The sequence below is a fragment of the Phyllobates terribilis genome, unplaced genomic scaffold (assembly GCF_046119375.1).
Source record: "Phyllobates terribilis strain yellow unplaced genomic scaffold, ASM4611937v1 Scaffold_8__6_contigs__length_399053987, whole genome shotgun sequence".
NCBI lineage: Eukaryota > Metazoa > Chordata > Amphibia > Anura > Dendrobatidae > Phyllobates > Phyllobates terribilis.
The window spans coordinates 371,684,715-371,701,142 of NW_027362768.1; positions in this window are offsets into that span (position 1 = coordinate 371,684,715).

Here is a 16,428-nt window from a genome sequence, read left to right on the forward strand (position 1 = left end):
GATGGGGACCTGGATGGGGCACATAGCCACAAGAGGGGACCTGGATGGGGCACATAGCCACAGGATGGGGACCTGGATGGGGCACATAGCCACAAGAGGGGACCTGGATGGGGCACATAGCCACAAGAGGGGACCTGGATGGGGCACATAGCCACAGGATGGGGACCTGGATGGGGCACATAGCCACAAGAGGGGACCTGGATGGGGCACATAGCCACAGGATGGGGACCTGGATGGGGCACATAGCCACAAGAGGGGACCTGGATGGGGCACAGAGCCACAAGATGGGGACCTGGATGGGGCACAGAGCCACAAGAGGGGACCTGGATGGGGCACATAGCCACAGGATGGGGACCTGGATGGGGCACATAGCCACAAGAGGGGACCTGGATGGGGCACATAGCCACAGGATGGGGACCTGGATGGGGCACATAGCCACAAGAGGGGACCTGGATGGGGCACATAGCCACAGGATGGGGACCTGGATGGGGCACATAGCCACAAGAGGGGACCTGGATGGGGCAGATAGCCACAAGAGGGGACCTGGATGGGGCACATAGCCACAGGATGGGGACCTGGATGGGGCACATAGCCACAAGAGGGGACCTGGATGGGGCACATAGCCACAGGATGGGGACCTGGATGGGGCACATAGCCACAAGAGGGGACCTGGATGGGGCACAGAGCCACAAGATGGGGACCTGGATGGGGCACAGAGCCACAAGATGGGGACCAGAGCCACAAGATGGGGACCTGGATGGGGACCAGAGCCACAAGATGGGGACCTGGATGGGGCACAGAGCCACAAGATGGGGACCTGGATGGGGCACAGAGCCACAAGATGGGGACCTGGATGGGGCACAGAGCCACAAGATGGGGACCTGGATGGGGCACAGAGCCACAAGATGGGGACCAGAGCCACAAGATGGGGTCCTGGATGGGGCACAGAGCCACAAGATGGGGACCTGGATGGGGCACAGAGCCACAAGATGGGGACCAGAGCCACAAGATGGGGACCTGGATGGGGAACATTGCCACAGGATGGGGACCTGGATGGGGCACATAGCCCCAAGATGGGGACCTGGATGAGGCACATTAGTACAAGATGGACGCCAGGATGGGGAACATTGCTACAGGATGGGGACCTGGATGGGGCACATTAGTACAAGATGGGGACTTGGATGGGGAACATTACTACAAGATGTTTTACATTATTACTATATGATGCTAATTGTAAGACAATATTACTGTATGTGGCCAATTGGGGGAAATAAAATTGTAAAAAAAATAAAAAATAAAATAAAGCATGAAAAAATATTGGGCACTAAAAATGCTGTTTTATATGTAAACTAAAGTAAACACAAAAAAGTGCACGTTTATTATCGCCACATCCATAACGACCCAAGCCATAAAAATATAAACACGGCAAAAATGTTCAAAATGTGTATACAAAAAAAATGGTATCACTAAAAATGTCACATTGAACAAAGAATGCGGCCCCCCAAATTCAAATTTTTTCCATGTGCGGCCCATATACCCAGCCGAGTTTGAGACCCCTGATCTAGCATAAAATAAATACTAATTATACAACTACTAGATGGTGGCCCAATTCTAATGCATCAGGCATTCTAGAATATGTATGCGGCCGACCGGGCGCAATCAGCAAAGCGGTGTTAAAATTTAGCGCCTATATCGCAGATTGGTCACGGCCGGCGGTCACAACTAATCAGCAGAGCGTGGTTTAAAATTGGCGCCAATAATGCTGATTGGTCGCGGCCAGCAAACGCGACCGATCAGCAGAGCGGCGTTTAAATTTGGCAGCAATAATGCTGATTGTTTGAGGCCGGCGGTCGCGACCAATCAGCAGAGCGGTATTTAAATTTGGCGCCAATAATGGTGATTGGTCACAGCCGCGACCAATCAGCAGAGCGGTGGTTAAATTTGTCGCCAATAATGCTGGTTATTCGTGACCGGTAACCGCGACCAATGAGCAGAGCGGTGTTTAAATATGGCGCCAATATCGCTGATTGGTCGCGGCCGGCCACCACGACCAATCAGCGAAGCGGTGTTTAAATTTGGCGCCAATATCGCTGATTGGTCGGGGCTGGCAGCTGCTGCCAATCAGCAGAGCGTTGGTTAAATTTGGCGCCAATGTGGCTGATTGGTTGCGGACGCCAGACGCGACCAATCAGCAGAGCGTTGTTTACATTTGGCGCCAATCTGGCTGATTGGTTGCGGCTGCCGTACGCGACCAATCAGTAGAGCATTGTTTAAATTTGGCGCCAATCTCGCTGATTGGTTGTGACGCGCCCCCTGGGCCAGTGTTGTTTGGGGGATACCCGGAGCCGGATCAGATGGGGGTTGTAGTCTCCGAGTGGCGGTGACCCGGTCCGTGCCCAGGGTGTCAAGCTCAGTGTGTGGCAGTCCTACAGATGTTGCTGGATGTTCTTTAGTGTCGACTACGCCACCCGTTGATTTGCGGTCAATACGGCCGCCGCTGCAGCAGGGTCCGCTGAGGCTGGTGGTGTGTGTGCAGCTTCTGGTAGTATAACCCCCAACGGGAGGGGTATAGCCTCAGGGGGTCAGTTGTAGAGGGTGGTGGTTGTGGTGGTGCAGTGAGGATGGTAATGACTCAGAGTCGGGCTGTGCAGTTCAGGGTTTTTACTTACTGCTGTTGTGCTGGTCACTCCGGCCTTGAGTGACCGCCCGAGCCGTGCTGCGTCCACCAGGTCCTGGACTCGGCCAACCCCCAGGTAATTCTGGAGCGTGATCCTGAGCTCCCTTTCTGACGTTCCTTTTCTCTGGCCTTCCCCACCAGGGATCCACTTATGTCCGGCTCCCTCGGGCCTCTTGTTGGTAAAACCCTTGTCTCTGGGTTCCCTGACCCTATACTCGGTGTGCCTTCGCAGTGGATTTAGTGGGGGGGTCGTGGCAGATCCTGCCCACAACCTCCGGTCTCTGGCTGAGGATTAGTGCCCTCCACCAGCTTGGGATCCGGTACCCTTGTGCCAACCCTTCACCCTTCTGGTTGTATTTGGGCTCTTGGGGTTCCCTCTTCTTCCCCTCTGGGTCCTTCTCTTCTCCTCTCTCTCTTCTTTCAGGACTGCTTGACCCTCTACAAAAGACTGACTGGTAACTGTCTGCCTGTCTGACCCTGATCTAAGATGGTTCCCACCATATATACTCCCTCTATGTGTGAGCTCAGGTGACCAGCACCCAATGAGCTCCTAGCATTACCCAGACTGCTCCCCCTATCTGCCCCTACACTACTGGGATGTTCCACCCCCCTCCCACTCCAGCCAGGGACAGACACTGTCGTACCTGCACATATACCTAGTGGGAGTACCATTGATCTGTCCCCCGGAAATGGGATGTATGTAGTGCATGCAGCCTACTGAGCTCAGTTCCACACTCCATCCTTACCCGGGAGTGGAATATCACACCTCTGGCTTGAGGTGCAATACCCCTGTAGCAGCCGAATCCTCAGGGTGCTACAGTTGCGGCTAGGAACCGCGAACAATCAGCAGAGCGCTGTTTAAATTTGGCGCCAATCTTGCTGATTGGTCGCGGCTGGTGTCTACGACCAATCAGCACAGCGCTGTTTAAATTTGGCGCAAATCTCGCTGATTGGTCGCGTCTGGCGTCCGCGACCAATCAGCACAGCAGTGTTTAAATGTGGCGCACAAATCGGTGATTGGTCGCAGCCGCTATTTAAAGGTGGCGGCCAAATCGGTGATTGGTCGCGGGCAGCGGCCGCGACCAATCAGCACAGCATTGTTTAAATTTTGCGCCAAGATCACTGATTGGTCGGGTGCGGAAACCGCAACCAATCAGCGAATCGTATTGGTGAGTAATGGGGAGCGGAATCGTATTGGTGAGGACCGGGGAGCTCCGCTGCCTGTGCGGCTACTTCCGCTGCGATAAGCCGGGAGATGAGCGACTGCTTGCAGCAGAAGTATCCCGACCCACAGCGCCGCTCCCCGGTCCTCCCTTCCGCATGGATGTCAGCGCCGCTGCCTGTACAGCTACTTCCGCTGCGAGCAGCTGGGAGATGAGCGGCCGATCGCAGCAGAAGTATCCCGACCCGCAGCGCCGCTCCCCGGTCCTCCCTTGACACCCTAGCCCCTGATCTCTCGACAGTAGCCGCATGGTGTTACTAAGCTCCGTACATTTGTGTTCAAAATCGCTGATTGGTCGCGGGCGCTGGCCGCGACCAATCACCAATTTGGGCGCCACATTTAAATATCGGCCTCGACCAATCACCGATCTTGGCACCACATTTAAACACCGCTGTGCTGATTGGTCACGGACGCTATTTAAATGTGGCGCCCAATCAGCACAGTAGTGTTTAACTTTTGCGGCAAGATCAGTGATTGGTCGCGGGCCAAGACCGCGACCAATCACCGATTTGTGCACCACATTTAAATAGCGGCCGCGACCAATTGGATGTCAGCGCCGCTCCCCGGTCCTCCCTTCACACCCTAGCCGCATGGATGTCAGCGCCGCTGCCTGTGCAGATACTTCCGCTGCGAGAACCCGGGACATGAGCGGGCGCTCGCAGCAGAAGTATCCCGACCTGCAGCGCCGCTCCCCGGTCCTCCCTTGACTCCCTAGCCGCTGATGTCCCCACAGTATCCGCATGGTGTTACAAAGGTCCGGACATTTGTGTTCAAAATCGGTGATTGGTCGCTGGCGCTGCCCGCGACCAATCACCGATTTGGGCGCCACATTTAAATATTGGCCGCGACCAATGACTGATCTTGGCGCCACATTTAAACACCGCTGTGCTGATTGGTCGCCGACGCTGGGTGCGACCAATCACCGATTTGGGCGCAACATTTAAATAGCGTCCGCGACCAATCAGCACAGCGGTGTTTAAATGTGGCGCCAAGATCGGTGATTGGTCGCGGCCGATATTTAAATGTGGCGGCCAAATCGGTGATTGGTCGCGGGCAGCGCCAGCGACCAATCAGCGATTTTTAACACAAATGTCCGGACCTTTGTAATACCAAGCGGGTACTGTGGAGACATCAGCGGCTAGCGTGTCAAGGGAGGACCGGGGAGCGGCGCTGCGGGTCGGGATACTTCTGCTGCGAGCGCCCGCTCATGTCCCAGGTTCTCGCAGCGGAAGTATCCGCACAGGCAGCGCCGCTGACCTCCATGCGGCTAGGGTGTGAAGGGAGGACCGGGGAGCGGCACTGACATACAATTGGTCGCGGCCGCTATTTAAATGTGCCGCACAAATCGGTGATTGGTCGCGGTCTTGGCCCGCGACCAATCACTGATCTTGCCGCAAAAGTTAAACACTACTGTGCGGATTGGTCGCGGACGCTGCCCGCGACCAATCACCGATTTGGGCGCCAAATTTAAATATCGGCCGCGACCAATCACCGATCTTGGCTCCACATTTAAACACCGCTGTGCTGATTGGTCGCGGACGCTATTTAAATGTGGCGCCAAAATCGGTGATTGGTCGCGGCCAGCGTCGGCGAGCAATCAGCACAGCGGTGTTTAAATGTGGAGCCAAGATCGGTGATTGGTCGCGGCCAATATTTAAATGTGGCGCCCAAATCGGTGATTGGTCGCGGGCAGCGTCCGCGACCAATCAGCACAGCGGTGTTTAACTTTTGCGGTAAGATCAGTGATTGGTCGGGTCCGAAGACCGCGACCAATCATCGAATCATCTTGGTGAGGACCAGGGAGCGGCACTGCCTGTGCGGCTACTTCCGCAGCGAGAACCCGGGACATAAGCGGGTGCTCGCAGCAGAAGTATCCCGACCCGCAGCGCCGCTCCCCGGTCCTCCCTTCCGCATGGAGGTCAGCGGCGCCGGCGGTCGGGGTCCTTCCGCTGCTACCGGCCGGGAGATGAGCGCCTCGCGCCGCTCATCTCCCGGCTGCATCTCCGTCCCGCAGATGGGTCCGGCTGTCGAGGTCCTTCTGCTGGTACCGGCCGGGAGATGAGCGCCATCTCCTGGCTGCATCGCCGCTGAGCTCACCACCAGGAGAGGAGAAGACCAGACTAGGGCACACTAAGAGAAAAGCCCCTCCAGAGTAGAGCGGCCCTCCGTGTACCCAGTCTCTCATACTCCAGAGAACGCACCTTCACCAGGTCACCGAGTATGGTCCTAAACACATTGTCCACTGGGAGGATTTTCCATTGCGTCGATACTAAGCACCGTGCGTTCCACGTGTGATACCTAACCACTGTGCTAACTAGAAATAAGGTGCAGCGGTCCCGACCACCCAGGTCTCCGAATGCTCCATAGGATCATTCCGCATAAGAGACACCGGTCAGCCAGGGCCAGCCAATGGAGGCGCCCACCCTGTTGTACACCTCTGTGTTAAAGGGACAACGAAGCAGGAAGTGTTCCATGCTTTCCAGCATGGTACCACAATGCTCCCGAGGACAGTTACTGTCCTAAGAGTTCCTACATTTCAGATTGTCCCTCACACACAGTTTCCCATGGAAGCAGCGCCAAGCCAAGTCCCAAAACTTCGAGGGGATCCTGATAGAATTCAAAAGATGCAGGCCCACCCCAAGATCCCGACTTGGCCTCTGAAAATGGGTCAACAGAACCTTTTTGCCAAGGAGCTTCCTTGGCAGAGTCCTGATCTCCCACATTCCCAGACCCCACTGGCGAATTACCTTCAGAACCACGGTAGCGTAAGCCAGGAGATGTCCATGCGGTGTGCGTAGATCCTTCACATGCCCTCCTGTCTCCCATTCCTGGAAGAAAGGCTGAAACCATCCTTTACAGGAGAATACCCACGGAGGAGCTCTCTCTTTCCAGAGCTTTGCAATATTGATCTTAATGAAGGTATTCACAAGGACTACCACAGGGTTGACCATACCCAACCCTCCTAGTCTCCTCGTACGGTAAGTAACCTCCCTCTTGACCAGGTTCAGTCTATTCCCCCATAACAGTTGGAAGAACAAACTGTAGACCCGAGTCCAGAGAGGCTCCAGCAAGATGCACACACTGCCCAGATAGATCAGCAAAGGGAGCAGGTAAGTTTTGATCAGGTTTACCCTTTCCCTTAGGGTCAAAGACCAACCCTTCCATTGGTTCACCTTCTGAGTGATGATCTCTAGCCTGCTGTCCCAATTTTGTTTGGGGTAATCCACCTGGCCAAATTCGATGCCAAGAACTTTTGCAGAGACTTTGGGTCCTGGAAGGGTGTCTGGGAGATCAAAACCAGGATCTCCTCCCAGCCAGAGACTCTCACACTTATCCCAGTTGATCTTAGACCCGGATGCCTCCGAGTAGCGATTTACCTCTGACATCAGCCATTCTGCCTCCCCATCAGAGGAAACAAAAACGGTGACGTCATCGGCATACGCCACCACACTCAGAGTGGCTTCCGGTGGTGCCTGGTCCATCCCGATTCCAGCCAACGGTCCACGCTCCACCCTCCTAAGTGGGTCAATGGCAAATAAGTACAGAAGCGGCCCAAGGGACAACCCTGGCGAACACCACATCCAACCTCAAAAGAGCTGCCAATCCAACCGTTCACAAGCGGGAAACTCTCTGCCCCAGCGTACAAGGTCTTAAGCCAATCAACAAACCCCCCCCCCGGCAGGCCATACCTCAGAAGGACAGACCAGAGGTACTCATGATTAACCCGATCAAACGCTTTTGCCTGGTCCAATGACAGCATGTACCCCTTCCAGTGACCAGCCCTACCCTGCTCCACCGCCTCTCGGACACAGAGTACAGCACTAATTGTACTGCGGCCCGGAACAGAGCAATGCTGGGCTCCCGAAAGGAGTCGGGGCACAAATTTCACCAGCCGATTATACAGCACCTTTGCCAAAACCTTCCTGTCTGCATTGAAAAGCACTATGGGACGCCAATTCTCAATGCAAGATGGGTCCTTACCCTTTGACAAGATGATCAGGGCAGACCTCTTCATTGACTTTGGCAGAGTGCCCGAGGAAAGACACTCACTGAATACCTCAGTCAAGATGGGAACCAAGGCGTCCTTAAAGGTCTTATAGAATTCAGATGTTAAGCCATCTGGACCGTGAGATTTCTTTAAGGCAAGCTCTTCAATCGCCAACTTAACTTCCTCTTCCCTGATCATCTCTGTCAAAACGCCAAGAGAGGGGTCTACCCCTGGTTCGGGGACGGCTTCAGCCAGAAAAGCCGACATCTCATCCCAATCCAGATCCCTCTTCCCCAAGAGGTGCAAGTAGAAGGATCTGACGACCTCCAGGATCCCTGATCTGGATCTTTTCAGGGACCCCGCAGTGTCAACCAGTCCTGTAACAACTTTACTATTCACTGACATCTTGCAGTTTCTGTAAGGGTCGGGAGAGCGGTACTTCCCATAATCCCTCTCAAAAACCAAAGATGCGTGTCTATCATACTGACACCTCATTAGCAAAGATTTCACTCTGGAGATCTCCTCGCGGCTACCTCCAGTTGAGACAAGATGCTCGAGTTTCCTCCTCAGGCCCTGACACAGGCGGTACCTGTCCAGGCTCCTGAGGCTCGAGAGCTTGCATCCCCAGAAGAAGGAGACTCGGCATTCCCTGTAAGCTCCGCCAAAGCCGGAACCTCACCCTCGGCCTCCTGCTCAGAAGAAGAGATGTTCTCAAGGGCTTGGAACCGGTTAGAAAGACCAACCAGAGGGGATTCAGTTTTACCTTCCTAAGATACCTTGGTCAGAGTGGGAGAAGATGTTTTATCTCCCTTCTTTCTCTTCTTTTTTGGTGCCAAGCTTACGCTTGTCCTCTAGCCACCGCTTATTATCCTCATCCATACTTTCATAATGGGAGGATTCTGAGGCAGAGGCGGTTTCCTCCCTGTGGATCCTCCTGACCTCCTCATCCAACTCATCATCCCTCGGGGCCTCAGCAGCAAGTCTGGCATCCAGGACAGGGGCTGTCCCAGTAGCCCGGGGCTCACCCCGCTCCCTCTGTGTGGCGCCCCTGAGGGTTCAGTCACCACAGAGGTACTGCATCTCACCCAGAGGTGTGGTATCTCCTTCTCTCAGGTAAGGAGGGAGTACTGACCGGAACCCCAACACCTGCATCCAACACTACTCTGCTCCAGGCCGGCTGGAGGGGCAACATGCAGAGCGCAGCTGCTGAGCCCTGACCCTGGCTGGAGTGGGGGGGAATCCAGAGGTAGGGGGAACCAGTAGTGGGTGTGGGTGGAGGAAGCAGTTTGAGGGAGCACTATAGAGAGAGGTATATAATGGGAAGCCATCTTAGGGTGGCAGTTCAGACAGTGAGGAAAGTCAGTCAGGGAGCAGAGTCTCGTCAGGAGCTCTGCTCCACAAGTAGGGCCCAGTCCTAGAGGCCCAGGAGGGGAGCGGAGGAGTAGGCTCCATTCTAAGAAGGGATCCTAGGGGGTACGGCGAGTGCAGGAAGGCACCCGTACGCCCCGCATCTGTTAGAAAACAGAGGGATCGTAGGCCGCAAGAAGGGGACCGGCCCCTGGTCCAGCCGTGTAACTTCAAGTCTTGGCTGGGAAAACCGGAGGCTTCTGGCTTCTATAGTCAGTTGCTGAAGCCTCATTCTAATCCCCGTGAGGGTCAAGCAGGTCCGGGAACTCCGACGAGACAGAAAGGACTTCAGAGCACCCAAGCGGGATTGACAGTGGGAAGCGCAGGGCAGGAGGGAGAAAGACCCAGCGTGAAGACAGTCTATCTAGGAACACAAGACAGTGGGGTTCTGCCAGGTACTCCTGATCTGCCTGATGAAGTGCTGAACCCCTGCCTGGTGAATGCAGCGCGACTTGGGAGGCCGACAACTGTACAGTGCACCAGTGGAACTGTCATAAGAACTGTGAGTAAAGACTCGGATAACTGCACCGCACTGCCTCCGTTCATTATTCCAGCTGCTCCATCTCCCCCCCCCCCCCTGCACTACAACGCCCAGCACAACTTACACTACCTACATTGCCCTGGAGCTAGCTCTACCTGTGGAGAGCAACACAATCCCTGCTGCCGTAACACCAGCTCCAGAGGACTGCTCAGCAGCGGCGGCTCCCTTTAGCCGCATTCCACAGGTGGCGTCACGAACACTTTCCCAAATCCCCTAATAATCCCCCTTTTTACTGACCGCCCTGGGTCACGGATCGGGCCAGCTACCGTGGTATCCCCCAGCAAGCAGAGGTCCGGCTGCCGAGTACCCCACGGCCCAGGGGGGCACGTCAAACCTGGCGTCACGAACAGGATACGTGACCAACCCATTAACGGCGGGTATTGTGTGCCTAAGGAATTGTTTTTCTACATTGAATGTGGCGCCCGCCCCAGAAGAACAGGCGCCATTATGTGCGTGATCAAAGACAACAATATGGAACCTCCCATCGTGGGCTGGGTCCCAGAATGGCGCCAAAAGCACACCCTGCCCCTTGCAACAGTGACTGTCCGCATAGATGTGTCCGTCAAGGCAGGGAGGACGTCGCAAGGAGTGACCGACAGCAGATTGCCATGGGACCGCCCCCGAAAGAGGAGAGGAGGAGGAGAGAAGGAATGGAGACAGGGTGTGGTCTTAACCAGTCAGAGCGCACCCGGCAGCCAGCATGGACGGACGCCAAGAACAAGCCTCCGCCTCTGGCCTGCTACAGTGGCAAGCGACCCCCCTCACCCTGGAGGGAGAGGCTGGAAAACTATCCCCGGAGGACGCGGAGTTCCTCCAGAGTGAAGTCCTGGAGCTGAGCCAACAAGTGGAACGGGCCCAGCAAGCAGCGGTCACCAAATGGAGGAGTGAGCTGCTAGAGAAGTTGGCAGCACGGCGGAGAGCAGCACCGGATGCCAGCAGCTGCACCCCAGCCCCGGCGGTATCAGAGGAGCACCAGGAGGCCGTATACAGCACAGGAGCAGGTAGGAAGAGTTCCCCTGTCCTGGGCGCTACAAGCGCCGACCTGCTCCTGGGCCTCCTTCACCAGCACTCCTTGTATTCCGCCATGCCCTCTCTGGAGCAGCTGCTCTGCCCGGAACCTCCACTCCCGGGCACTGAAGCCAGGAACCTTCTGCTTGGTTCCCTCATGAAGCCTCCACCTCCGGCACCCGAGTGGGTGTATGGCGCGCCGGCTTTTGCTTGGTCCGCCCGGCTCGAGGACCAGCAGCCGTGCCCGCTACTCCCGACACCAGCGCCCCCGGTTGCCTACTCCAGCGGAGAGGAGTTTTGCTGGGACAACCGGGGGGGGGGGGGGGACCTGATGGGGTTCCCGCAGGAGACCCAGGCCGAAGCCCTGCGGAGGAAGGAATTCTGCAGGCGGGATCTCCAGCAGCTGGAGAAGGAGTGGCACGCTCGGCAGGCGCGCTGCGAGAGTCTGGAGGCCCGGTTCAAGGCCGCAAAGGCTCAAGTGCGTGAGGCTGAGTCAGCCCATCCCTGCCCCCGCGAAGGACTCGTAGTGAAGTTCGACCTGAAGGCTGGGTGGGGCTTCATACGGGATCCTGACTTCGTGAAGGACATCTTCGTGAACCGGCGGGATGTTGAACCCGAGCTGGAACAGGGCCATCCCGACCGGAATCTATACCCCGGTGACCGAGTCACCTATACACGTCACCACGGGGAGCGCGGGTGGTACGCCCTGCAAGTGTACCGCGTCATCGAGGACACACCCCGGCAGGACATACCCTATGACCCGGCTGGGTCAGGTAAAAACCAACAGTACCCCAGGCGGGGACCCCACTATTAGTTTAGCAAGTGGGACTCAACACTATGTAAATAGTCACCCGTATGGGTGCTGTAGTTGAAAGTTTGAAATAATGTTTTCTATTAGTGTGTGTGCATAATTACCCGTAAGGGTATACAGACTCGAGGCTGGGGACTGTGAACAGCCAAAGACTGACATTGTAAATAGTTCTGCACTTCTTAAAGTGCTTCCTATTGGTTTTATATTGGCAACCATGACCTCAGAAGAAAAACCCATTTGGCGTGGCGGAAGACGTGGTCCAGCACCAGGGTCACCTATGCCCTGCAGCCACGCCCAGGGCCTACGTTGAGGGTTTGCGGACGGGTCCCTCATGCTGCTACTGTTATACCATGTTACAGAAATGTTATTAAAAAGTGCTCTTATAATGTTTGATAAATATAACCTGTAAAGTAGTGTGCCTCCCATAAAGGGAAGAAAGTTTTATAATCTTATATGCGAATGCATTCTTAAAAATTTGTGTGACGCTCACAGCCCTCCCTGGGAAATGGGGCTACTCGGAGCCGGGTCAGATGTTGGGAGTTGCAGTCGTGGCCCGGACCCGGTCCGTGCCCAGGGCGGTCAAAATAAAAGATTGAATGGGCTTTCAGGGTTGAGTGGTATTTTCTGACTACGCCACCTACGGTTCCCAGTGACGGACACCGGCGCTGTTTCAGTCCACTGAGGCCGGTGTTACAGACAGCTAAGATGGAACGGCTCCCCGCAGGCGGAGCGGACCTCAGGGCAGTGTGAGAAAAGATGGTGGGTGCAGTGCCACGCAGGAAATAACAGGCTGAAGCGGGGTGTGAAGTCATCCAGGGTATTTTACTCACTTGATGAAGTTTCAGCCGCAAAGCTTCCCTCTGCTCCTCACGGCGTGCTGCGGCCACCAGGAAGGGGGTCCAGCACTTTCCAGATAGATCAGGAGCACCTGTCGAGACCCCGCTGGTGTGTGTGTTCCTCTCCTAGGTGAGTTCTCCCACTGAGTCTCCACTTGACTGTTTGTGTGGTTAGAACTAGGTGCAAGGCTGGGTCCCACTGGATGAACGCAGGTAGAGAAGTACAGGTGGCGTATGCCGCTCCGTCCGTATCCCTCCTGGGATCCACTAAGCCTCAGGGCTTTTCTGACTGAGACGTGAAGTAACAAAGTCAGATATCGGGGGCCGGTCACCCCTCTTGCAGCAGGAGTCCCTCTGACTAGGCCAGAGCAAGAAATACAGGTGGCGCATGCCGCTCCGTCTGCATCCCCCAGGGATCCTTTTGCCTGTGGAGCTTGTCTCCTCTGCTCCCCTCCAGGCCTTCTTAGGTAGGGACATTGACCGGGTAGAGGTAGTGGTTAACTCTGACCCGCTCCTCGCCTCAAGGCCAGAGAACGAGGACCGTGTATCTTCAATAGGCTGCAGGTTCTAGCAGAAGGCCACAATCAGCGATGAAGATCACAATCAAAGAACCTTGAACCTAAGATGGCTGTAGATTAAATATGAGTGGGTAAGTGTACCCTAAAAGTGTGTTCTCCACCCTCACCCACTACATGGTTCCCCCTATCTTTGGTCCCCCCCCCCATCTCCTATATCCCGGGCCGGGGCAGCACCCTGGTGCATTTAGGCCCCCTACAGGACAGGAGTGGTGTAGTGTTGATTGGTGAAGTGGTGTCCTGAGAAATGCTCCATCCTTACCTGGAAGAGGAGATACCACACCTCTACTGAGGTGCTGTGGCGACTGAACCCTCAGGGGCGCCACATTCCCCCCTGGTGAAACACAGCACGTCCGCGGGCTGCAAAAGAGTAAAAAGTGGTACAGACATTCAAGTTTTTGTATAACAATAACAATCTTCCCTTTATGGGAAGTAAGGACACTTTAACGTTGCATGACATATATATATAAATATAATATGTATAAATGTAGAAAACAGTAAAGAGACATTATGCATGTAGACAGATCATTAGAAAATATTGTAGAAAAGTGTCAGTTCAGCAGCATGAGGGACCTGTCCCAAACCCTCAACGTAGGCCCTGGGGTGGCTGCAGGGCGTGGAGATCCTGAGTTGGACCTTCAGGAGAGTCACTCCAGACAGGTTTTGCTTCTGAGGTCTGAGGTAGAAGTAGTAGCGGTTTTGCATAAAACCAATAGGGAGCACTTAAATAGATGCAGAACTATTTACAATAGAAGTCTGTCTACTGCCAGTGTCCGCAGGGACAAATGTCTCTCTCAACAAAAATCCGGGTATAAAAAGAAAAAACAAAAACAGTTCACTCAACTGTTCACACAACAGGGAGCTGCATCTCCCAGGGCTGCTCAGGAGCGGTATCCCCACTTGGGAAAAGGCTCGTTTCTGCCAACTGAACCTGACCGGTCCCTCTGTGGGCAGGTGAGTGGGGGGTTCCCCTTTAAACATCCTATGGATGTCCAGGGTGTACCACCCCCGCTCCCCGTGGTGGCGGGTGTAGGACACCAAGTCGCCCGGGTAGAGGTTCCGGTCAGGGTGGCCTTGCTCCAGCCGTGGCTCGACATCCCGCCGATTCACAAAGACTTCTCGGTGGAACTGGGGGCTGCGAATAAAGCCCCATCCGGCCTCCTGGTGGAATCGGACAATCAGGCCTTCCTCCCGGGGGCTTGGACGGGCAGCCTCTGCCTGGCGGGCCTGCGACTTTGCGGCCTTGGTCCGCACCTCCAGGCGCTCACAGCGGACCTCCTTCTGGCGTCGCTCCTTGTCAAATTGGAGGAGCTGCTCTCGGCACGTCTCCTCCCTCCTCCACGCTTCAGCCCGGGTCTCCCGGGGGAAGCCCATCAGGTCACCCCCCTGGTTGTCCCAAACATACTCGTCTGCCGGCGGGCAGGTGACTGGAGGTGCAGGGAGAGGCAAGAGCGGAGGCTGCTGCGGACCCTCTGCTAATATGGACCAGTCTGGGTTGGGGCAGGTGGATTCCCCATAAAACTCAGGACTCCCTGGGACAGGAGTCGGGAGGCACAGCAGGTCTCCGGTGACGGCGGTGGCTTGGGCCTCAGCCTCCAGAGCTGATAGCTGCTCCCAGATGATGGCGCCCGGGGACAGGGGTTCCGGCATGATGCTTAGGAGCGGTACAGTGCGTCCCGCGCACGGGCTTGGGATTTCCGTCTTACCCGCTCCTGGGTTACGCACGGCCTCCTGGACTTCCTCCGCCTGGGCTGCGGCCTCCATGGACCGACATGAGGAGCTCTGGCGGCGGGCCCGGATCCTCTGCAGCACCGTCTCCCTCCACTCCGCGGCGACCAATCTCTGGGCCTCTTCGACCCTCCGGGTCAGGTCTTGGGGTTCTCCTCGGAGGAACTAGGCCTCCTCCGGGGTCAGGCGTATACCTTTAATGCCGAGGAAGATGGCAGCTTGTGGAACAGCATCGGAGGCCTCGGAGGACTTCTCTTCTGCTGCGTCCATCTTGGCTGCAAGGTGCGGTCTCTTTCTCCTCCTTCTTTTTGGGCGGTTCCAAGGCGGCTGGCTGACGGGCACTCCCAGGGACGTCCCATCCGTTTTGACGGACACCACTGCGCGGACTGTCTCTGCTAGAAGGGGCGGTCAGCATTTTTGGCGTAATTGGGGAGCCAGACCCATGATGGGAGGATTTTGGTAGCTGTCGTTTTGGCACATAATGGCGTCCGTTCTTCTTGGGCGGCGTCACCATAAGTGTAAACGACAGTCTTTTAGTGTAGAGGCGCACAGTACCCGGCGGCAATAAATTTTCTTTCCCGTTGCTGCGGGCACGCAATCCTGCCGACTACGCCAGAAATGTGACGCTCACAGCCCTCCCTAGGAAATGGGGTTACTCGGAGCCGGGTCAGATGTTGGGGGTTGCAGTCGTGGCCCGGACCCGGTACGTGCCCAGGGCGGTCACAATAAAGATTGAATGGGCTTTCAGGGTTGAGTGGTATTTTCCGACTACACCACCTACGGTTCCCGGTGATGGACACCGGCGCTGTTTCAGTCCACTGAGGCAGGTGTTACAGACAGCTAAGATGGAACGGCTCCCCGCAGGCGGAGCGGACCTCAAGGCAGTGTGGGAAAAGATGGTGGGTGCAGTGCCGCGCAGGAAATAACAGGCTGAATCGGGGTGTGAAGTCATCCAGGGTATTTTACTCACTTGATGAAGTTTCAGCCGCAAAGCTTCCCTCTGCTCCTCATGGCGTGCTGCGGCCACCAGGAAGGGGGTCCAGCACTTTCCAGATAGATCAGGAGCACCTGTCGAGACCCCTCTGGTGTGTGTGTTCCTTTAATAGGTGAGTTCTCCCACTGAGTCTCCACTTGACTGTTTGTGTGGTTAGAACTAGGTGTAAGGCCGGGTCCCACTGGATGAACGCAGGTAGAGAGGTACAGGTGGCATATGCCGCTCCGTCCGTATCCCTCCTGGGATCCACTAAGCCTCCGGGCTTTTCTGACTGAGACGTGAAGTAACAAAGTCAGATATCGTGGGGCCGGTCACCCCTCTTGCAGCAGGAGTCCCTCTGACTAAGCCAGAATAAAGAAATACAGGTGGCGTATGCCGCACCGTCCGTATCCCTCCTGGGATCCACTAAGCCTCCGGGCTTTTCTGACTGAGACGTGAAGTAACAAAGTCAGATATCGGGGGCCGGTCACCCCTCTTGCAGCAGGAGTCCCTTTGACTAGGCCAGAGCAAGAAATACAGGTGGCGTATGCCGCTCCGTCTGCATCCTCCTGGGATCCTTTTGCCTGTGGAGCTTGTCTCCTCTGCTCCCCTCCAGGCCTTCTTAGGTAGGGACCTTGACCGGGTAGAGGCAGTGGTTAACT